The following is a 24,504-nucleotide window of genomic DNA, read 5'->3' on the forward strand; positions in this document are numbered from 1 at the left end:
GTTTGAACCCTTTGGTTTTTCTTTTCAGAGCAGAGCTTTTGAGATCCATAAGGCGAGATCTGTTGTGAGTACACAGGATGGCCACATGTCACAAAGCCAAAGTGGAAGAACATCTCCTCACCCCAAGCTGTGAATGCTCCAGGTGGTTCCTCCCTGTTCTTTCCTCTGGGCTTTGTATGCAAAAATTGTTACAGCAGTTTGCTTCATGCTGAGCTAGAATCAATTTAAAGCAGATTTTACATATTTATTTAAAAATGGCCTGTAATGTATTTTAGAGTCAGTATTGATTCCACTTGTCTTTGTGATTACATCTCTGACTGGTGTTTTTGTTATGTTGCAATTGCACAGTAAAGTAATAGGCTTTGAGATTCTATCAGTGCTTACTCTTTTCATGTTGCAAATGCTTGATAATAATTCGATTGTATCTCTGCCTGATGTTTTAATACTCCTGTCTTTCAGATTGCTCTTACTGGGGAGCTATTTACTCCAGAGAGTTGCTACACCCTAATAAAAATAAACAAAGCAGGAAAACATGTAGTTGCATATACTTCTTTGTGTGACACTTGTCTGGGCTGACACTGGCTCAGGCTGACTTTCACAGATACCATATGTTCCAGTTATCTATTGCTGCATAACAAACCACCCCCAAATTTAATGGCATAAAACAACAACTATTTCATTACACTCGTGGATTTTACAGGTCAGGGATTTAAACAGGGAAGAATGAAGTTTGCATGTCTCTACTCTGTGAGGTCTGGGGCTTCTGCTAGAAATATTCAAACATCCGGAAGTCACATTATTAGCTGGGGACTGGAACTATCTGGATGCTTCTTCAATCACAGGTCTGATTAATGGGCTAGGGTGAGTTGAAAATTGGGCTCTGCTGAGTCTGCCTCCTGGAATGCCTGCCATGTGGTGTGGGCTTCCTCAGAGCATGGCAGCCTTAGTGTTGCTGTGCTTCTTACATTCTGGGCTCCATGAGGGAGTGTTCCAGTCAACAAGATGAATGCTGCATGACTTTTTCTAACCTAGCTCAGAAGTCATGCATTTTTACTTCTATGACATTATCTTGGCTACAAGTGAGCGACTAAGATTGGTTCACATTCAACCAGAGAGTAACTAGACCCCATTTCTTGATGAGAAGGCTAACAAAAAACTTGTTGTCTTTAAAATCTTTACAATAAGTGCTTTACCTTTTTTGTCAAGTCTGGTTTTCATCTTTTTAAAAAATCAAAAAAATTTTATTTATTTATTTGAGAGAAAGCACCTGAATGTATGCATGAGAGAGAGAGAGAGAGAGAGAGAGAGAGAGCCAGCGAGCATGGAGGGGGAAGGACAGAGGATGAGGGAGAAGCAGGCTGGGGATTAAGACCTGAGCCAAAGGCAGACACTTAACCAACTGAACCACCTAGGTGCCTCCCCTGTCCCTCTGCTTTTTAAAAAAGATTTATCCACTCATTTGGTGGGGGAGGGGCAGAGAGAGGGAGACAAGCTGACTCCCTGCTGAGCAGGGAGCTTATTGTGGGCAGGATCCCAGGACCCCGAGACCATGACCCAAGTAGAAACCAAGAGTTGGATGCTTAACCAACTGAGCCACCCAAGCACCCCCTCCTCCCAACTTTTTGAATAAAAAAAAAGGTTCATCTGTTAAGGGGCAAGTTTATTAAGTACTTATTAAAACATGCTGAGGCATGATAAGTAGTATGGAAAAAGAAAAAACTTACAATGAAGCTTGCAATTTAATCAGAAAGGTGGTATGAAAATATATATAAACCTGAGTAACATATTTACAGAGTAAAGTATCAAGGAGTACAAGTCAATATGTCCTAGAACTTTGCAGTTATAGCTGTGGAATTTTTATAATATGCAAATATTTTGGATCTCATCCAAAACCTAACTACTCACAGTAGCAAACATCATCCAAGCAACTCTTACAAGGCTCCAGAGTCTATGAAAAGAGGAGTCCAATGAACATAGAATGTTAGAGTTGGAAAGAACTTGAGAGATTATTTATTCCAACAGTTTCAATATGTAGATGAGGAACTGTAGGTCCCAGTATGTAAAATCACTGACAGTTCAGGAAGGGGAAAAGAATAATCTTTTTCAACTGGGTCACCTTAAACATGTAAAATATAACTTCTATAGGTTTCAGTTAAATCTTAAATTGTAACAAATTATCCCCAAATGTTAGTGATTTACCACTGGGATTTATTTCTTGCTTATGCTCTATGTCCATGCTGGGTCAGGCATGGCTCCCCTTGAGGAAGTTTCACTGTAGGACCAGGGAGAATGGAGCGGCCCACTTGGGACATTGTGGGTTGATGTAGGGTAAAGAGATCATGGCCTGGCAAAGTCTGGCTCTTAAAGCTTCAGCTTGGAAGTCACAGGCTAGGTCTGATGTCCAAAGAGCAGAAACTATGGATCTTTTCTGAGGGAAGGGGTTGCCTTCAGAGAGGGGCAGCAAGTATTTTGAACAAGAGTACAGTTCATCACAGTGATGTGGGTAAAAGTGCTTAGTGAAGAGTGGAACACCAATGAATACAAGTTGTCTTGATCTGTTGACAGTCTACCAGCTACTAATGATGGACCTGTGGCTCATCTTTCTTACCACATTAGTGCTTAATAAAACGTCTTATTAATTAACTTATTAAGATTTTATTTATTTATTCATGAGAGACACAGAGGGAGGCAGAGACATAGGTAGAGGGAGAAGCAGGCTCCTCACAGGGAGCCTGATGCAGGACTTGATCCCAGGACCTCAGGATCATGGCCTGAGCCAAAGACAGACACTCAACCACTGAGCCACCCAGGTGCCCCACAAAACATCTGTTTTAGAACTGTCAATCACCATAGTCCCTGTGCCAGATATAAGGATGATTTTCCTAAGGATGAATCATTGTATATAAGTATATATGTGTATATAGATATATAGAATTTGTGTATATATATAATATATATATTTTGGTAAGAGTTGATCTTAACAGCTATTGCAGCTTTCAGTTTGATTGATAATTTTATACTACATGCTAGCAAGCCTTGTCACATGTGTCTTAAATCAGCCATTTTGACCTTATGTGTTTTATTTGTGAAAAGGAGACTTCCATCACATTTTTTTTCTGACAGAATTTGTCTTTAAGAATACATAAATTCCATTGTAGCTATATAACTCCTCCATAATTGCCTTATTCATCTCTAAATTATGCTTAGAGGAGGCAAGATGGATGATACAAGCTTTTCAATGTTTTATGGAGAGTTAGATGCAGACTTCTTGGAAACTGTTTCTCTCAGCTCTTCTTTTTCAGCTAATACAGGCATCAAAACTCAAGGAAACTCACTTGCTGTAGAAGCTGATCTGCAGAATCAATTGGATTGTTTGCTAGACTAAAAGATCTGTGATGTTTGGATCCCCAGAGCTTTATTTGGGGGGTAACCTTTCATGTAGGGTCACCAGTGGCTTCTAAATTTAATGTACTTTCACCAGTGGGTTTTGAAGCCAAGCCTCCGCTCTGTTGTTTATGCGGATTTGGAGGGGGAGAATTGACATGCTCATTCAGAGGGAAGGTAAATTGAGTTCTGTCTTTTAGCTCTGGATTGTTGAACAGGTTGCAATATAGTTGTTATGACACTAGCCTGGTGTTGACCTTCATGTAGGAATTTTTGTAGATTTTGCAAAGCAAATATAAATGCAATGAACTTTAGTCATGGCCAAAGCCAAACTGAGAACACCTTTGAAATCTAGATTAAAAACCCATCACAAAATTTATTTCATATAGGTCAATGAATTATAAAAGTGAGGGGTATTAACTTCAAATATCCCCGCTCTCCCCCTCATCCACACACACAAAAGGCAAGTGCTTGGTAAAATGCCATTATTTTCACAAGGTAGAAAGGAAGGGATAAAGTAACAGGGTATTTCTATGTTAAAAAATAATAACAAGGTCTGTATTGACCTGTTCCATCATTAGCTTCTCCATCAGTTCATAACTTCAAAATGTTTTCTCAAATGGTTATGTATTTGGCACATGGGAGTAAAATTTGAAGTGGTAGCCTAAGTTTTAGAGTAAGCCAAATCTATCACAGCAGTAAGTTAATGTAAAATAACATTCATGAGAGATGTTAACTGGCTAACTAACAATACACTGCAATAGACCAGACCCAAGTTTGCATACATCCAAGGGAATAGTCTGTAGGGGCCTGGGAAACCATTACTGTCACCATTTTCCTATATCCTTTTTGGAAAAGGAAGACCAAAATGTGCCCCAGGTCTGAGATATGGTCCAGAGCACATATTTATAAGAAAAATTCTTAAACATCAAAAATAAAATAAATGTTTGAATATCACAGCAAACATTAATTTGATTGCAAATTAGTGGGCGTCTTTAGAATATCAGTGGCATTGTGTGAGAATGAATTTTAAATTTGATCTAAGATCTCTGGGGTCATTTAGCTTCTATTTTCTATTGTCCAGGAGGAAAGGAACAAAAATAACTTTAGTTCTTCCTTTTGCACTTGTGAATGAGTGGTCTCCTGGCATAGGCCTTCTATTTCTTGTATTTTTCACTTATCTTATACTCAGGTTATAAGTCTGAGCTTGTTATATTCAGATGATGGGAAACCACCTCTAAATTCTGTGCTTAGTCAAGAGAGCTGTGTATAAAATTACACACACATATACATAATATACACATTTACATATATAATTTCTAACAAATGGTCATTTTGAGTGCCCAACACATGAAAATAAAACTTCATGAGACCAAATTCTGAGACCATGGAATGGGCTAGGGCCTATATGTGTTGTGCTGTTTTACTAAGGTATTATTTCTCCAGAATGCACCATAGTGTACAGGAAGGAGCAGGGCCACCTGGCCATGAAATGGGACAAAATCCTGAGAAGCAGAATTTAAAATAAAGAAAAAAGAGGTGGGATAGTGTGAATAGTAGATTTTGCTGTCTAATAAAGATGAAATTTCTGGTGACACAGTGATTGGCCAGGGATGCTCTGCTGAGCTCAGCGGGGGTGGCATGGGTTTGGCTCCAGGCTGCAGTTTCCATTCAGGTTTCACCCTTGTAGTGGTCAAATTTCTGGGGCCTGCTGGCTGCTCAGGACCCATTCTTCTTATAGTGATGCCAGAAACCCAAAGGCATAACTCAACTAACTGCACTAGCCTCTGCTTACATCATGTTTGCTAATATCCTGTTAGCCAAATCAATTCATGTGCAAAGTCAAGGGGGGAGAGGGAGTAGGTGTATAGTTCTCCCTTAGAGAGAAAGTACTGAATATTTGCCGAATGATGATCTAATATCATAAATGGTCTGCGTAAAATCTTCAATGTATTGCTCTTTTATTGTGTGGTAGGAGGTTGGCTTGGTGATCTGGTAGTTTGATGGGGCTGGAGAGATGATAAGGGACTTGGCCACATTAATAATAGTAATAATACTAACATTACTGATAATAGCATATAACATTTACAAAGGCAGGATGTTGTATCAGGCTAATAATAAATAATAACAGTAGAAGCTGCATATGCACTTATACTTTAGACATTGTTCTGAGCACTTTACAAAAATTAATGTATATAATTCTCACAGCAACCCTATAAAGTAGATGCTATTATTACCTTAATTTTTAGGTGAGGAATTGGGGGCACACAGAATTTAGGTGGTTTTCCCAGCATCAAATAAGTCTAGTAAATGATGAGCAGAGATAGATGCCCAGAGTCCATGTTCTCCCTGCTTCTTCAGCCATTTTATGGGTGGAGGGCTGACATGATCTAATTTACATTTTTTGAAAATATTTTATTTATTTATTCCTGAGAGAGCGAGAGAGAGAGAGAGAGGCAGAGACACAAGCAGGCTCCATGCAGTGAGTGGGACTCAATCCGGGGTCTCCAGGATCAGGCCCTGGGCTGAAGGTGGCATGAGCCACCAGGGCTGCCCTAATTTACATTTTGAAAAGTCATTCTAGATTTTCTGGAAGAAAGAATGGGCAAAATCATGGAAATGGTAAGGTCTATTAGAACAATGTTTCTCAAAGTGTTACCTAGAGCCTGCTATTATGACTTTGTTACCGGCCCATGACAAAGTAAGCACAGAAATTGAGAGGAAGCGTTTAGAAGCTCTTACAGAGAACTTGATGTTATTTCCAGACCAAAGTGTGTGATCACTATCCTAGTAATTCATTTTTACTGTATGTTATGAAAGTGTTGGTTCATAATGGATTGGAAATGAAGCACAAAATAAAACAAAAAATGCAAACAACTCTCCCTTCGTCACAAACAGCTTGAGAAAACGCTGTGTAGATTAGTGCGATAATCCAGGTAAGTGTTTATTGGTAATACCTTGAACAAGGGTGATGCTTGCGGAGACAGAAAGTAGGTGGATTTGATAAAAATTTTAAGAATTAGTCAGTCTTAATTGCAAACATCTTAGCAGAGATTGAGGGAGAGGGGTGGAAGAGTACTAGGCAGATTTAAAGGAAGCATTCAAAGATGCTCATCTTGCTTCATTTATATGGGGCCTGCATGCTGCTGGTGGTAGCAGTTTTAAGGAAAAATCACAGGAATACAATTCTGTTTGAAACCCAGCAAAGAGGAACTTAGAGGAAACTTTTGGTAATTTTCGATGTAGGTGAAATGCTTGTTTACTATTTCAGAGTGATTGATTCATCTTGGTTTGCCTGGGACTTTCCCACTTCTAACGCTGAAGTCCCACATCCTGAAAGTCCCTTCAAGTCCCAGGCAAACCGGAGTGGTTGGTCACCCTCCGTTTTATACTGTAAATAGTATTTTATGTTATACTGGTGGTACATGTGCAGTAAACATCTTCTTCCACTTTGCTACCAGCTCATCTGGTGAGGTCCTCCATTCCTGGGATATTGGAGTATGATATAGATGCCCAGACAAAATAGGGGGATTTGAGTGAGCCCTATTGGAAGAAATTTCCAAAATGATAAAGAAATAAGAGATGGAAATAAAATGAGATGTTAATTATTCAGACAGACCTTGGAATTTTTTCCTGCAATGTGGAATTTCTCACAAATTCTTGACTTTGCTGACTTTATTTTGCCATGGGGAAGAGAAAGCATGAAAGGAAACTACTCTACCCTAGTCCATAGGGAAGAGCTGGCAGGGAGCACAGAGTGTCAATAGCTTCAAGAAGACATGGCTGTTTCAGCTTAGAGCGCACAGAAGAGCAGGATAGAACATGATGGGAGGGACCCGTGATCTCCCCTCCCCACATGAATATCGATTTCAACTTTTTAGAGAGTTGATTGTGATGATTCCACAACCAGAAAACATAAAAGGATATCCAGATCAAGGGTGGAGTAGCTTAAAAAAATCTTAATAATGATTTGGAGGGGAAATGGGGAAAGCACTTGTTGATGCAAACATAAACTTTTCACGTAGGAAGCTCATTCTTGAGTCTTTCCTATTTATGCAGGAAGTGGATTTAGAGCTTCCATCCCACCAGCGGGTGGTGGCATACAGTGTGGACTGTGTGGCTGATGGCTAATTAGCTAATGTGCTTCAGTCCAGGGTGCCATCTGAATCCTTAATTCTGCCATACAGATCCAGTCCTCACAAAAGGGCCGCCATCTTGGCTTTTTAATGTAACATTTCTACTTTCCCTTGGGCCGTATTCTCACTGTTGCCTTAGGGACTGTCTTCTTTGGCACCAGATGTCTCCTAAATACTGTGCAGTTCTGGATATCTGCCTGAAAGGATCATCCGAACTATGATCTCAGCAGCCTTCTCTCAAGAATCAAGGGTGAATCTGTGTCCTAAAACTAGGACCACACCTGTATTTAACCTATATCACCATCATCTAGGAATTTCACTCCCTGAGACTGAGACCTTGCCTCCCCCTTTTCTTTTTAATTAATTTGTCACACACACACACACACACACACACACACACGGAGAAGCAGGCTCCATGCAGGGAGCCCGACATGGGACCCGATCCTGGGTCTCCAGGATCATGCCCTGGGCTGAAGGCAGCACTAAACCGCTGAGCCACCCGGGCTTCCCCGAGACCTTGCCTCCCCTTAATGGTCTTCCCTCATCAGTACCAATGAAGAGGGAGCTCCATCTGGCTTTGAGTATTCAGCTGCTAAGCAAACACCCTGGGCTCAGAAATTCTTTTATTTATTTATTTATTTATTTATTTATTTATTTATTTATTTATTTATGATAGTCACAGAGAGAGAGAGAGGCGCAGAGACATAGGCAGAGGGAGAAGCAGGCTCCATGCACCCGGAGCCTGACGTGGGATTCGATCCCGGGTCTACCAGGATCGTGCCCTGGGCCAAAGGCAGGCGCCAAACTGCTGCACCACCCAGGGATCTCCAGAAATTCTTGAATACTCTAGTTAAGTATGCCTTTGACACAACCCTTTGGATATTCAGTGTTGTATTACTACATACTCCCATTCAAGGGCCAGCCCTGCTGCCAGGCCAGGTCTCCTGTCATGGAACTGGTTTCCTTTCTTTCTCACTCTGAGTTCATAGGATACCTCTTGACCAAGCTTACTCCAGTGATGACAGCTGGGCCTTATAAAACACAAAGGATGACGATCAACTATGTGACTACCAAACAAAGGATAAAGAGGACAGCTGCCAGGGCATATGGAGCAATATTCACAGATGACAGAGAGAAAGCAGGACTGCTCAATTCCATGTATACTTCTGGCTTCCCTATTAAGTCAAATAATCGTCAAATGTGGTTAAGAGGGAATTGATGCCTGGGATGGGTGATGAGTAGTAATAAGAGGGCACCTAAGTATTTAAATGAAAATTCTCTGAGGTTCAGGTAAATCACTCTAGGATTCTGGCAGACTTCTCAAATGGGATTATTTAATCTTGATGGATAATCTTTGATGAACCTGAGAGATGCAGGAGATAGTCAATCATATCATTTTCCAAAAGGGCAAAATCCAGATTTCAATAATTAAAGACATATGAAATTAAAGGCTTTTCACAGAAAAAATTGAGAATACATTTTTAATCAGATGGTTCTTAGTGCTTAGAAAGAAATGTGTTGGTATAATCCAAGGGCAATAAATGGCAAGTAAGTCCTTAGAAACCAAAGGAGCTTTATCACTCTTTCAACCTCTTTCCATTTACTCCTCTATCTACTTCTCTCTCTGCTCTGATTTGTTCCTCTATCTTTCTTTTGCAAAGAACAGCTGCTGTTCCCTCTGCTCTTCCTGCATGACACATCATAGCTGTCACCAAGTGAAGGGGGGGTATCCTCAGATTCTGAGTCTACATTCCTTCACATGTCAAGTACCTGTCCCTAGTAAAAATTCTAGAGCACACATTTTATGGCCCATTGACAAAACATCCATATTTAACTCATAAGAGGGGTTAAGATGGGAGTACTTGTATTCTTATTGATCAAGAATTAATCTATCAAGTGGGACTAAGACCACACCTTTTCTAAAGCTTCTATTCCCACCTTTCAGAATCAAAGGAGACTCATTCGCTGGGGTTAAGACCTTGCCTTTCCAAACCTTCTTAACCGTCATCATCAAGGATGAAAAAGGAGCTCCTGAAATACCCCTCTTTCTACCACTGAACATTCACAGACTTGCCACTGGTTCCTTGAATCCATAAGGACCAATCTTATTTTGTATTTATCTGTGCTTATACACATCACTTCAAAAACCTTTTGACATACAGGGCAACTCTCATCTCCCCCACTCTAATGCTCCAAGGACCATGAACATCCTCTAATCTGTTTTCCTCTACTATGCTTCCACATATCTTGAAACCCTTTACCACATACTCTGGATTTAATGATCTATCATCAGTAAAATCCCATATATCTTTTATCTTTTCATTTTTTGCCATTTTATCTTAATGGAAATTTGGTTGTCTCTGAGGATGCTGTGTTTACTGTAGCCTTCTCAAGTAATGGCTGCTTTTGTCCTACTACTTTCTCACTTCTAGGCCTGAGGGATTGGATAGGTGTCCTCTTTGCCTTTTATTGATGCTTTTAGACCATTTTCCTCCTCCTCTCCTTTTTCTTCCACTCTGAATCCAATATCATCAAACTATATCAACCACTATCTCTCATTCACTGAGTTTAGATCATGAGGTAGTTCTCCAAATTTCTTTATGATTTTAGATTCTTGTCAACTATCCCTCTCTCTAATATGATTCTTTTTTTATAAGATTTTTATTTATTTATTCATTCATGAGAGACACAGGGAGAGAGAGAGGCAGAGAGAGAGGCAGAGACACAGGCAGAGGGAGAAGCAGGCTCCATGCAGGGAACCTGACGTGGGACTCAATCCCAGGTCTCCAGATCAGGCCCTGGGCTGAAGGTGGCACTAAACCGCTGAGCCACCCGGGCTGCCCTCTAATATGATTCTTATGCCCTAATGATTCATATATATTTAATATATAGCTGATTCTTTCAACTTTCTGATCTTTTATTTCCTTGATTTTATCTCTTCCAAAAAATCTTGTCTTCCATTCTACCTCAGCCATTATTTCTCATTATCATATTCTAGACCTTGTTTTAATTAATAACCATAAGTCTTTCATACTCTCAACTTCATGCCTTTCCTCTCTCACTACCATCTTGAAAATTTTCCAGTTCATTTCCTCTAATAGCCCAATTTAAAAGGGTTTCCAAGACCTCCCACTCTACCACAAAACTCCAATGCATTGAACATATTATTTTTCTTCTCTTGCTCAATTCCTTGATGTCCTTTTTCTCCTCCTTATCAGGGTAAAAATTATACATTCTTTATAATCACTCCTTTGCATACATCTTCATCTCCTTTGCCTGTATCTTGGTAAAAAAAATATAACCCTGGTGAATTTTGTCTTTTTCATTACTCCAAACTTATGCCCATGTCTAGCTGAACATGGCTAGAAAAAAAATTCACAACCACATTGGCTAGCCTCATTATAAATTCATGATTAGAAATCACAAATAGGCCTTTAATGCTTTCAGGCAAACATAAATTCCTTATCCATTATTCTCCTACTCTTCTAGATGATTATGTCACCATCTCTGTCTCCTTAAAGCTCCAACATCTCCTCCTCCATTTTTGGTCTATGGTGATGATTTTGCTTTTGGCCTCACTAAAAACGTGAAAGCACTCAGAAGAGAACTGCCACTGACTCTACCACCACCTCTATCTACTTACCAACATCTGAATTCATGTCCTATACTTTCCCTTTGCCTATCTCAGCTCTTCTCTCCACTTGAGTACGTGATTCCATATCCTTTTGCTCCAGCATCACTCAGCAGTTCCTTCTTCTCTTGCCAATATCATCAATATTTCCTCTCTCTATGGGATTGTTCTCATTTGTTGTTTCTCAATTATAAAAACCCTCTTCTTGGAGGGTGGAAGGGTGGGAAAAATGGGTGAAGGGGAGTCGGAGATACAGGCATCCAGTTATAGGATGAGTAAGTCATGGGAATAAAGGGCATAGCACAGTGTATATAGTCAATGGTATTGTCATAGTGTTGTGTGGTGACAGATGGGAGCTACACTTGTGGTGAGCAGAGCACAATGTATACAGAAGTTGAATCACTATGTTATATACCCAAAACCATTGTAACATTGTGTGTCAACTATATTATAAACAAAACAAAACTCTCTTCTTGATGACACATTCACCAACACTTGGTACCCCACTTCTTTGCTTCCCTTTGGAGCAAAGGTCCTCTAATATGATTTGAGCTTATTGACTCCAATTCTTCTTACATTTCCTTAAACCACTCTAGTCAGGTTTTTGGCCTCATGACATCACTGAAGCCACTCTTGTCGATATAAGCAATGACTTCTACATGGCTACATTGAATGGTCAATTCTCAGTATCTATTTTATTTGATCCAATAGTGTCATCTGACCTAGTTGAAAGCTCTTTCTAGCACTTTGTTCATTTGGTTTCCAGGCCTCTACATTATCTTGCCTTTTTCTCTACCTTAGCAATTGCTTTATTTTAATCCTCTTCTCTGGTTCTTTCTCTTTCTCTTTTTAATGTTACAGGGCCCCAGGGCTAAGTCCCTTGATTTACTTTCATCCTTTTTGAGCTCATTGAGTCTCATGGATTTAAAAACTATTTATATACAAACAAGTTCCAATATATTTCTAGATTGGACCTTTCTCCCAAACTGCAGACTTGTATTTCCAATCTGTCTAAAATAGACTTTCTGATTTTCCTCCCGCATCCCAAACTTCCTCCATCTCTGGCCTTCCCTGATCACAGTTGATGACAACAACTCCAAGTATCCTGTGTCTCAGGCCAAAAACCTTGGCATAACTCTTTTCTCTTTTTCTTAACCATGTGCAATTTATCAGCAAATATCGTGGACTTCATTTTCAAAATAAATGTGGAATTTGACCAGTTTTACCACTGCCATTTCTCACTACTACTGACTGCCTAGGTCTGCGTCACCATCTTTCACTGAGATTACCACAATAACATCCTAACAGATATTACTTATTCCTTTTAGATACAGCAGCCAAAGTTATCCTCTTAAAATGTAAATCAGATCATGTCACTCTTTTTAAAGCCATGCAGTAATTCATTCAACATATGAATTAAAATCCTCATGATGACCCACTTACATCTCTGATCTCATTTCTCAGTCTTTTCTTCAAATCATTTACTCTACTGCAGCCACATTGATTTTCTTGTTTCTCGAACAAGCCATTTGCCTTTTGTCTTAGTGTTTTTGCATGGGTTCTGTTTTCTGCACAAATGTCCCTTTCTCAGAAATTTGCATGGCTGACCTCCAAGTCTCTGCTCAAATGTCATCTTTTCAAAAGGACCTAGTGAATCTACTTAAAATTTCACTTCTCACTCCCAAAACCCTTATCCCATTCTACTTTTCCTTTTTTTTTCATAGGATTTATCTTCTGTCATAGTATGTAATTTACTTATGTATTATATTTAATATCTTGGTTTTTCTCCCCTGCTATAATATAAGTTCCAAAGGGCAGAAATCTTTGTCTATCTTGATCATTGATATATTGCAAGGGCCTAGAACAGTTCTTGGTACATAATAGTTGCTCAGTAAGTATCTGTTGAATAAATAAATGAATCCTAATTTCTAGATGTGTCTTACTTTGTTAGGTGTCCCTTCTTTTTCCAATCAGCCAAGGTGAAGGGGATGAAGTCAAATGTAAATAAACAGGATTATTTCCTCCAGAGATGGGGTAAAGTAGGTTCTCTAAGAAGAAACTTTTCTCTAAGAAAGTAGAATAAAGGTAGAAGGGAAATAATGAGCACATCTGTAAAGATAGGATCATGAAAGTGTTGAATAACCAGTAGGTTATGGGGCTTGGGGCAAATCTTAGAAGTTGGACTAAATGAGATTGATGACTCCTTCCAAATTTAACATTATACAATACTTGAATACTCCCAAGAGTATGGATGCCTGGATGAGATTTCTAATGGTGTTCGGGAAAATTCTCCTCTTGCTCCTTATCCATTTAATAGTTTTATCTTCAACTTTAGAGACTTAGAACTTAATAAAGTTATCAGAGACATATACCGAGAGAGGTAATATACAAGATTGTAGAATCAAGGATTAAGGACATTTCAGTGGACTCCAATAATGGACTAAAACAAATAAGATAAAACTTAACAAAGATCAATCTAAAGTCCAGCATTTGGGGGTAAAAAAAAATCAATTGTGCAAGTGCAGAATGAAGGAAATGAGGCTTGACAGCAAATTATGTGAAAAAGACTTAAGGGTTTTAGTTGATTATAAGATCAATATGAGCCAACAGTGTGATGTCCTAAAAACAAAACCAAAACTTCTCAAATGTAATCTTGGGCTACATTTGTAGAAACATAGGCCTGGATGTATAGTAAGCTACATAATAGTCACAGGGTACTTCACATTATGGAGAGGATGGGTAAAATGTTTTGTCTTTAATCTCAAGTTTTTTACTTAGTTGAGGTTGTCCCATTTTAAGAGGAGCATTGACAAACAGGCAAAATGCTGAGGACATCAGAAATGCTGGGTTCTTTCAAACTACATTTATTAAGGGCAGATATTATTCCTGGATGTAGTGAATAAGCACACCAAAATCCATGCCATCTGGAGTAGTCAAAGAAAGTGAGGATAGTTTAGTTTTAAAAAGCTAATACATATATTTATTTGATAATGTATTCTATCATAAAACAGAAATACTTTAAGATATTTAGTTATTGTGCAAATTTTGAGCAGTACAAGAAATTGGAAAGAAGCCAAAAAAATTTTCTTCGTGGTTACCCTATTCACGGATAACCACATTTTTGCACACTACTTTTACTCCATGCAAAATTTCCAGAATCCAAAGAAAGTGTGAAAGTGTGCATGAATGGCTTATGTGGGCCAAATCTGAAGTGAGGTTTTTCACTTCCATCCACAGTTGACTGACTGGTCAGAACTAATTTTAGGGTTCACAGTACTATCAAGGATGCTGGGAAATATGATGTAGCTTTGTCCCAGAAGAAAAGAGAATGGTGTTTCTTGTATAATCACAACTCTCTTTTGAGACCTGGTTACTCTAGTTGGCTTTGTTTTGATTATGATTCAGTGTATCTGCTATTAGAAATATCATTCTTGGGGCATCTGGGTGGCTCAGTGGTTAAGCGTCTGTCTTTGGCTCAGGTCGTGGTCCCAGGGTCCAGGGATCAAGTCCTGCATTGGGGTCCCTGCATGGAGCCTGCTTCTCCCCCTGCCTATGTCTCTGCCACTCTCTCTGTGTGTCTCTCAAGAATAAATAAAATCTTAAAAAAAGAAATATCATTCTTTACTTGAAATTATTTTTGGATCAGAAGTAGTTTAGTTTACAGTTCTCCTTTTTTATAGTTGCCATTTTGTCTTTCTAGCTTTTACACTGAATTTTGTTCAGGTGATTTTTTTTGACTCCTGGGTTAGATGAGTATTTAACTTCCTAATTTTCTTCACATGATCCTGACTTTTTTTGTTTGTTTTACCTATATTCCATTAGGGGTAGCCTAGTAGAAAGTGCACTGCTGTCTGAGCACTTGAGATTGTTTTGATCAGAGCAGGAAGGTAGAAATCTGCCCTTCTGTCTACCTCAAATGCCTTCCTTTTAAGACTTCCTCAATGCTTCTTCAATTGTCCTGTACTAATGTCTTCTCTCACATACAGTTTCAACTCATTGCTTTTAAAGAGCAGCAGCTTCATTCTTTTCTATAGCTCTGTTTTTGTCATGATTTTTCTATGTTCTGATCTCTGATCCCTTTTAGTCTCTAGATAGGTTTGTTTAACTGCATCCCTTCATGCACCACAGAATCTCTCTGCTGGATTTAGTTTCCTTAAAACTACATGATGCTTTGGGAAATCCCAAACCTTGCAAAGTATCATTTAATAGAGGATAACTGAAGCATCTTGACTCAAAGATAAAGTTTTAAAAACTTCTTTTCACTGGTAGGTACAAGAGATATTTCTTGTTTCCAAAACAGTTTGGCAGGTTAATAAATTAACAGGTTATTTTTTACCAAAATAGTGATAATTGGGTAATTGGCCTATGATACTTCGGAAATAATTTCAGCATAATATATTATATATACATATTTGTGTTCATTTTAATCCATTCACCAAAGATAGTTGCTGGATCACACCCTCCAGAAATGGTTAGCCAGCATTTAATCCAGAGGCCACACTGCAGAAATGGTTACTCTAAGTATTTTACTATGCAGATTTCTGATCAATACAACAGGCTTTGTTAATGAGTATAAGTTAGAAATGGACTTTCATTGGTAAACTTAGTGGTCAAGATGTAGGGATTATCTAGAAGATACTCTCTATCCATGCATGAATAGGGCAAGGCTAAAATTCATGTAAGACATACTGTTATGCCTGTGCTAGTTGTTTTTAATCAACACCCATTCTGATGGGGTAAATGCTTATTTTTTAAAGATTAAATAAATAAATATTTGAGAGAGAGAGAAGGAGAGACGTAAGGAGGTGAAGGACAGAGAGAGAGGGAGAGAGAATCCCCAAGCAGACTCCCTGCTGACTGTGGAGCCCAACACAGGGCTTGATCCCAGACTCTGAGATCATGACACTCAACTGAGAGCACCCTGTAGCATTTTTTTAAAAGATTTTATTTATTTATTTATTTATTTATTTATTTATTTATTTATTTATTTATTCTTGAGAGAGCCAGAGAGCAGAGGAAGAAGCACAGGAAGAGGGAGAGGGAGGGGGAAAGAATCTCAAGTAGACTTGGGGCTGAGTGTGGAGCTAGATGCAGGACTTGATCTCACCAGCCTGAGATCATGATGTGAGCTGGAACCAAGAGTCAAATCTTTAACCAACTGAGCCACCCAGGTTCCCTCCCCTGTTTTGTTTTGATATTAGATAGTAGTTTGAGCATTGCTTCTTGGAACAAGGATATGAATGAGAGACACCAGGGGTGCTGGAAGTGGAGCCCATTTAAGATTAGCTTTCTCTCTCTCTGCCCCTCCCTCCCACTCATATGCTCTCTTTCTATCCTTATAAAATAATAATAATAATAATAATAATAAAATAATAATAATAATAATAGAGTGAGAGAGCCCAGCAGTCAGTACCCTTAGAAATGGCACAGTCACTGCATTTGGTTATAGGGTTACACAGTGGTCAATCAACACAACTGTATGCAGCAGCCCTGAAAAGGGCTTTAGGTTATGATTCCTAGGCAGTCTTATATTAAGTCATTGATTAGAAAGATTCTTGGTTGTCTGACTCTACTTGAGGGTTAGTTGAGTCCTGGTGTTTGATTTTTGGCACATTTGGCTTGGGTAAGCCTCTCCCACAAGGTGCTGTCAGATTTTCTAAAAAGACAGAGAGTTGGGATTTCATCCTGTTTAAAGAACAGGATACATGATTGTCTTGGGACTGCCTGCTAATTAAATGGCAGGATTCCATCAGACATTTGCCTTCTTTGCTACTTTGTAACAAGATTGTAGAGAGATCTGGAACCATCTTTTGCCTCTAATGAGGAGCTTTCAACCTGTAGTACACTTTGCATAGGTAAAATTCAAGATGTCCATGGTGTTGGATATGAAAATGGATTAGGGTTTTTCCTTACTAACTCTAACTGAAATAAGACTTTCCTTCAGTTATAAGTGTAGGCAACACATCCTTGTGTTACTAACTTCCTTTGTCACTAATAGAAATCACATTTATTTTCATCACATATAACTTTTATTGCAGATATCCCAATGTGCCATTTCATCTCACCTTTACCTTGCAATTATAGTGATAGCAGATCCACTAGTAGGTCTATTTTTAATTTATTAATAGAGAATTCTATGTATTTTTATATCACAGGTATTTAACAATATTTCAACAACTGTATTTCAATGTAGTTTGTTTTCTTTTTAATTCCTATGCTTTTTGTCTTATACATTTAACATGTTATTCTGAGGAGACACAACAATGATGCAGAATTTCTGCTTTTTTAAGGCAATTGTTATTTACCAAAAAAAAAAAAAAAAAAAAAAAAAAGCCTAGTTATTTACGACTGAATTGATTTAGGTTAGTTCCCAACAAAGTGGACAGGTGGTGCAAGAATAAAGTCAATGGGAAAAATGTGGTAAGGAATTAACACCATTATCCACCATGCAGTTTGGGTGATTCTAAGCTGGCCAGCACCATGGCAAATTTTGAAAATCAGAGGCAATATCTCTGCAGATATGGCATAGCTAAGTTCTGAGAGGTTGTGCAAGACCTGGCCCATTGGGTGGAGAGGAGGAGGATGGCATTCCTCTACTTTCTTTTCCCGCTGTGCAATCTTGTTTTTATATTTCCCTTCAATTTTTTTCATGATAATTTTAAACAACACCATGTAAACATACTAATTTAGATATTTTTGAGAAAGTGTCACTTTTGGAAAATACTCTTAGAGGGAGCAAGTATACCCCATTCTCTGTCCCCATTCTGTCTGTTTCACTTCTGGACATCCTGGGAAATAAGTAGAATACAAAGGACTATAGAAAATGACTTACAAAATGATTTTAATTTTAGAGAATGGTCTTTCCTTTTTCTCAAAAAACTACTTTATCTTGGTGTACATTTCTACAGTAGTCACCACGATAAATACTAGGTAAGGAGTTAAGTTAGGTAGTTGAGGATGATAACAAAAGATAAAAGAAAATTTCTCTTTATTTTAAAATTATATATAGTTCAGTAATTTTCAAAATTTTTTGAAATTTTTTTTGACCTATAGTCAGAAACGCATTTCACATCCTGAGCCAGTACACACGCATACATGCGCGCACACATGCTTGGAACAAAACCTTTGGGAATCAATACTTAATCCTTATTTCCATTTCCATTCCATTTCTTTCTTTGCCATTTTATTCCATATTTTTCATTTAGAAAAAATGCTAGTATAGCAGAATCTGAAGCTTGAAAAAGAATATTGGCTTAAGTGGGGTTTGTACCTTAAATTTCTAAACACAGTTCAGAAATAACACACTATACTTTCTCCTACCTTCTCCATAGCACTTATCATTGTGAAACAAAACTAAGTGAGGGGATTGTGGGGGACCTAACATTAAGAACTTACTACGTGTTGATAACATTATATTTGTTTTGTTCTCTTTTCTACTCCTCTGAACAGTCTTCAGGAATAGAAAAACCTAAACTTCATAATGGCTGAACTTTTTATTTATTTTCTTTTTCACTTATGTATCCATAGTACCTAAAAGAATGACTGGTATATATTAGGAACTCAATCGCTATATTAGTTAATTTTATTGTCTCAAATTTAAGGAAAGAAAACTGAAGCTCAGAAGGATTGGTGACTTGCTCAATGTCTCAGGGATTGTAGGGGGTGGATCTGGGCTTAATAGAATCTGTCCAATTCCCAAGCCATGGGATGTGTAGTGAGAAGTGTAGAGTCAGCCTGTTAATTTGACTTTATGCATACAAGATGGTATTGTGTACAAGGAAGTTTGGTGTGGTAGGTTAACACCCTGTTTTAGAGTAAGATCTGGTCCTGAAGGCTTGGGCCGTTTTTATATTTTTGATTATTCATTCATGCTGAGTCAGAACCAAGATCATAGGAATATTTTGGTCACAGGTCATACATTTTTTTTAAAAAAGATTTTATCTATTTGAGAGAGATAGAAAGAGAGTGAGAGCATGGGCGGGGGGGGAGAGGAGCAGAGGGAGAAGCAAACTCTGCTGATCAGGGAGCCTGACATACGGCTAGACCCAGGACCCCGAGACCATGACCTGACCTGAAGGCAGAGGGTAACTGACTGAGCCAGCCAGGTGCCCCAACAAGTCATGCATTATGACTAGAAACTTTTTTTCATCATCAACAAAACAATCACAGCTAGCCATTCTGCTGACTTTGTTGGATTCCATCAGGTAAACACAATCTGAATCAACCAAGAGTTAAATCTATTTACTTGAAGACAGGCAAACCCTTAGTGCTCTTCTACAAGTTCTAACCTGATGGTGTGGAGCCCCTGGGATAAAGTCATAGTTGGTTCTTTACGAAGGCAGAGACCTTCTCTAAATCTAGATCACATAGATTTCCAAATAAAATCATTCTGGCTGGGTCACCTGGGAGGCTCAGTCAGTTGGGCATCTGCCTTGGGCTCAGGTCATGATCCCAGGGTCCTGAGATTTAGCCCCACATCGGGCTCTCTGCTCAGCAGGATATCGGCTTCTCCCTCTCCCTTTTCCCTGCCTCCCCACTCGTGGTCTCTCTCTCTCTCTCTCTCTCTCTCTCTCTCAAATAAATAAGTAAAATCTTTAAAAAAAACCTCATTCTGGCCAAGAGAGACACTGAGCCAAATTAACAGTACCCCTCCCCCTACGTCTCTCCAAAGACCTTGGCAATAGGCTTTCTCAGATAGAGGTGGTACAGCTGTTGTCTGAGGTAGAACTATCACCCTACTGCCTAACAATGACTAGCTCACCACCCCAGCAACAGAGGAGCCAACAAGACTAAGACATTTAACAACTAATCATGGAGCTCCAGGAAGGAGACAAAGCTGCCTAGCAACTCCCCAAACAGAATTGCCTTTAACCATGTGAAAAGAATTTGATTAATGGATTCAGAGAGTTTGGCGGTAACCATTGACATCCAAGCATAGAGTATGTTTGTAGGAATGTGAGGCTGGCAAGTTGTTTCAGGCTGAGATTGGGGTTTGAGCCATGGAGGAGGACACTTGAAGCAGAGTGATTTGTGTCTTATATCTTTAAAGATGGATTCTCAGTGACTTTTTAAAAAGATTTTAATTATTCATAAGAGACACACAGAGAGCTGCAGAGACATAAGCAGAGGGAGAAGCAGGCTCCCTGTGGGGAACCTGATGCAGGACTCGTTCTCAGGGCCCCAGGGTCACGCCCTGAGCCAAAGGCAGCCGCTCAACCACTGAGCCACCAAGGTGCCCCTCCCAGCTGTGGTCAGACTCAGTGAGTGGGTAGCAAACTGGAAGGCAGGTTGTACATTTTTGGATATTGGGGCCATTAAGAGCAGAATGTTATGTTCACTGGTCGATGTATATCATTCTTAGTGATAAAATCTTTGGGAAAAATTAATGAAGTCTGGTGAATACAAAATGCATGTAAAAGCACTTGAGTTTTCATAAAGGCATATTTTCACTGAGTTGTGTTGGACCGTGGAGTCATCCTTTTCCATTGCAGGGGGTTACACATGAGTTAGAGATCAGAGGCTCTGGCACACTTTGGCCAGTCTTTTCTGAGCTCAGTAAGGATTTATCTCTGGTTTTTGCCTGGTTTAGTAAAAAAAGAATGAATGCCTCAATAGTTGCTCAGCATTTACAGATGGAACTTCTGAGCCATTCCATTTTGTCTGCCTGTTCCAAGCACTGCTTCTGGACCTCCTATACCTTATTAATTTGATGCAATATGTACCTCTTTCTTACTTGCATAAAAAAACCCCAACGCATGGGGGTGGCTTGGGTGGCTCGGTCTAATTTCAACTCAGGACCTGATCTCAGGGTCCTGGGATGGAGCCCACATCAGGCTCTACACTCAGCAGGGAGTCTGCTTGTCTTTCTCCCTTTGCTTCTCCCACTGCTCATGTTCTCTTTCTCAAATAAATAAATAAAATCTTAAAAAAACACAAAACCCCAAACTCTTTGTAACAACCTCCTATTTAGTTTGTCACACATTGGTATCACACTACCATGTGATAGTGTTGCCAATTTTAAAGTGTCTTAAATATTTGTGTCTATTTATCAGAGATTTTCAGAGGTTTTTGAACTATTTTTATGAACCCTGGGATACTTACAGGAATGTATAGTGTTTCTATTCATTTCTCACATATATGGAGTTAGTTTATTTATTTTTGGCCAGTTAGCCCTGCTTTACTTGTTTGGCAATTCTTCGTGAATTTAAATTTCATCTCCAGCTCTGAGTTTTCCAGAAGCAAACTCAAAAAAAAAAAAAAAAAAAAAAAAAAAAGGGTGCTTCCTTCCTTTAGTTTATATACTGACAAATTTTGTCAATGCAGTGCAGTTTTACAATTTAAGAAATTATAATTTTGGAGAGCTATTCCTCCATTTTCTCTGTTATTTTGTTTTTTCACATGCAAAGCTCATTTTCCCCTAAGGATGCCAACTTATTTAGATGAATTTTCACCATTTTGATAGGATATTTCTTTTTTATACAATAGCCTTAATAAAGAAATAACAAATTTTTGATTGGATATGCCTGAAAACAACATTAGGCTTTTTTATGTTATTTTAGCATTGGAATGTGAAAGAAAGTGGTAAGAAATACTTGTCTGTACAATGGCTCATTGATTAAGTATTTTGATACTGATAAGCATTGTTGACCCTGTTATTCCAAGGACACTATTTTAGTCTGTTTGGGCTGCTTTAACAGAACGCAACACACCAGGTGGCTTATAAACAATAGAAATTTATTTCTCATAGTTCTGGATACTTGGAAGTTTAAGGTCAAGGTGCTAGCAGATTTGGTGCCTGTTGAGAACGTACTTCCTAGTTCATAAACAATTATCTTCTTGTCATGTTCTCATATGGTGAAAGGGACAAGGGAACTCTCTGGATTCTTTTATATAAGGTCTCCATCCTCATGATCCAGTCAATTCCCAGAGGCCCTGCCTTCTAATACCATCACATTGGGTGTTAGTACTTTACATATGAATTTTGGGGGACAAACATCCAATCTATAGTATATACTAATATTGACTTTATGTAGTGTTACTAATTTTGTTTAAGCAATCCTTTGGCACATTTGCCATCACTAAATTATTGTAGCAGTTTTAAACTTAAAAAAATTGAATTTTCTCCATATTTGACATACTTTATCTCATAATTATCAACTATAGTAGGAATTATTGCGTCCATTTTACAGGCGAGAAAACTAAGGCTCAGAGAAGTTAGTAACTTTTCAAAGGTCTCTGACCCAAGTCAAGATTTAGTGCAAGAATGAGATTGAGTTCATTTGAATTTACTCTTTCAAATCTCTTTAAAAAAGCATAACAATCATGTTCATTTTGACAGGTTTTCATGATAGTAATTTTTAATGGTTTCATTTAGAAAGACTGTATGTAGTTGTTACCTAGACAATTATAGGCTTCTTCAGAGGGCCTATATGTAGCAGATGCTCCCAGTGTCTCATTCTTATCCCCTTGGCGCTTATTATGTCCAGGCACACAGCTAACCTCCCATTACTAGCACATGTATGTCTTTATAGGCAACAGGTACTGGGAATTCATGCCCTCCCCCTCCCTTGACGTGTTCATTATTGTCTTCTATATGCCAAATGTATATGTGTACCTTCCCTCCCACCCCAAAATCCATATGTTGAAACTCAATGCCCAATGTAATGGTATTAGGAGGTGGGACTTTTGGAAGGCACTTAGATCATGAGAGTGAAGTCCTCTATAAAAGACACCCCATAGAGCTCCTTCTGCGATGTGAAGAATAGCTAGAAGGCACTATCTAGGAACCTGAAAAAGTGCTCTCACCAGACTGAATTTGCCTGGGTCTTGATCTTGGACTAGTCTCCAGAACTATGAGGAATATATTTGTTGTTTATGAGCCACCCAGTTTATGGTATTTTATTACAGCAGCCCGAACAGAATATGCCATTCACTTTCTTCTCTTTCCTGTTTTACTTCCTTTCTCCATTAGTGGTATTTTTTTTTTTTTTTGGATCACCTCCGAATGAACTACTTTTCCTTGAATCTTTATTTCAAAATATGTTTCTGGGATAACTCAAACTAAGACACCACCTTACCTATTTGTTATGGATATTGGAAGTAAACCTAGTAAACCTTATGGCCTGGAGCATCCAATCTCAGGTTGGGGCCCTCTCATTCTGGAATTTACAAAGGTGGCTTCTCATTTGCCTGGCCAGTTGTCTGTTCCTTGCTTTTGCCTCCTTATCTATATTTTATTTGACTGCAGACTAGAATTCCCAGTTCCCTGCTCTGACTCTTTCCTTCCTTTTTTAAAAAATTTTTGATTTTTGGCAATGCATTTGGGGCTGACTCTCTGGTTAGTCACCTTATCTACCTAATCTCTTGACACTGAGCATTACTTCCATATATTAGTTATCTATTGTTGCATAACAAATTACTACAAATCTTAGTAGCTTATGATAATAAACATTTGTTATCTTACAGTTTCTGCAGGTCAGGAATCTGGGTGCAGCTTAGCTGAGTGCCTCTGGCTTAAGTTGACAGTTAAACTGTCAGCTAGAAGTGTGGTCTCATTTGAAGGTTTGATTGAGGGAGATCTGCTTCCAAATTCACTCATGTAGTTGTTGAAAAGCTTTGGTTCCTGGCCATACAGTTCTCTCCACAGGACTGCCTCATGACATGTGTATTAGTCTACTTGGGCTGCCATAACAAAATACTGCAGCCCGGGTAGCTTAAATGCCAGACGCTTATTTTCTCACAGTTATGAAGGCTAGACGTCCATAGTCAAGGTCTTGACAATTTTAGCTTCTGGTGAGAGTGCTCTTCCTGGCTTTTAGACAGTGGCCTTCTCACCATGTCCTTACATGGCCTTATTCTGTGCATGTATGGAGAGAGAGATTTCTGATGTCTCATCTTCTTTTTATAAGGACACCAGCCTTTATGTCCTCATTTGACCTTAATTACTTCTCTAGAGGTCCCATCTCCAAATACCATCACATTAAGGGTTAGGACTTCAACATACAGACTTTGGGAGAGACACATTTCAGTGTGTGACACAAGGTACAGGAGACAGTGAGAGAGCAAGTGAGAAAAGCATCCATAATGGAAGCCATAGCCTTTTCTAATCTCATCTTGAAGGTGACATCCCATCACTTCTGCTGTGTTCTATGTGGTAGAAGTGAGTGCATAAGTTTAACCCACGCTCAAGAAGAGAAATTTAAACAAAGGTGTGAATTTAGTAGGTGAAAATCATTAGGAGTATACAGGAGAAACTCTCTTGCTTTACTCACACACATAATACTTATGACACTACATACATGGGTCTTGTTTCCCCCACACACCAAGGCAATTCTCTGTGACATCAGCTGGATG

General features: G+C 38.8%; 1 long non-coding RNA gene across 1 annotated transcript in view; it reads right to left on the bottom strand.

The window, feature by feature from the left end:
* The window catches only part of LOC144286917 (uncharacterized), an 81,339-nt gene extending 57,637 nt beyond the window's left edge, over positions 1–23,702 (bottom strand). The window contains exon 1 of the long non-coding RNA XR_013354864.1: positions 23,615–23,702. This is a non-coding gene — a long non-coding RNA (uncharacterized LOC144286917). The remainder of the gene's footprint in view (positions 1–23,614) is intronic.
* Between the last annotated feature and the right edge of the window lie 802 nt (positions 23,703–24,504).

The sequence above is a fragment of the Canis aureus genome, chromosome 16, assembly GCF_053574225.1.
Source record: "Canis aureus isolate CA01 chromosome 16, VMU_Caureus_v.1.0, whole genome shotgun sequence".
NCBI lineage: Eukaryota > Metazoa > Chordata > Mammalia > Carnivora > Canidae > Canis > Canis aureus.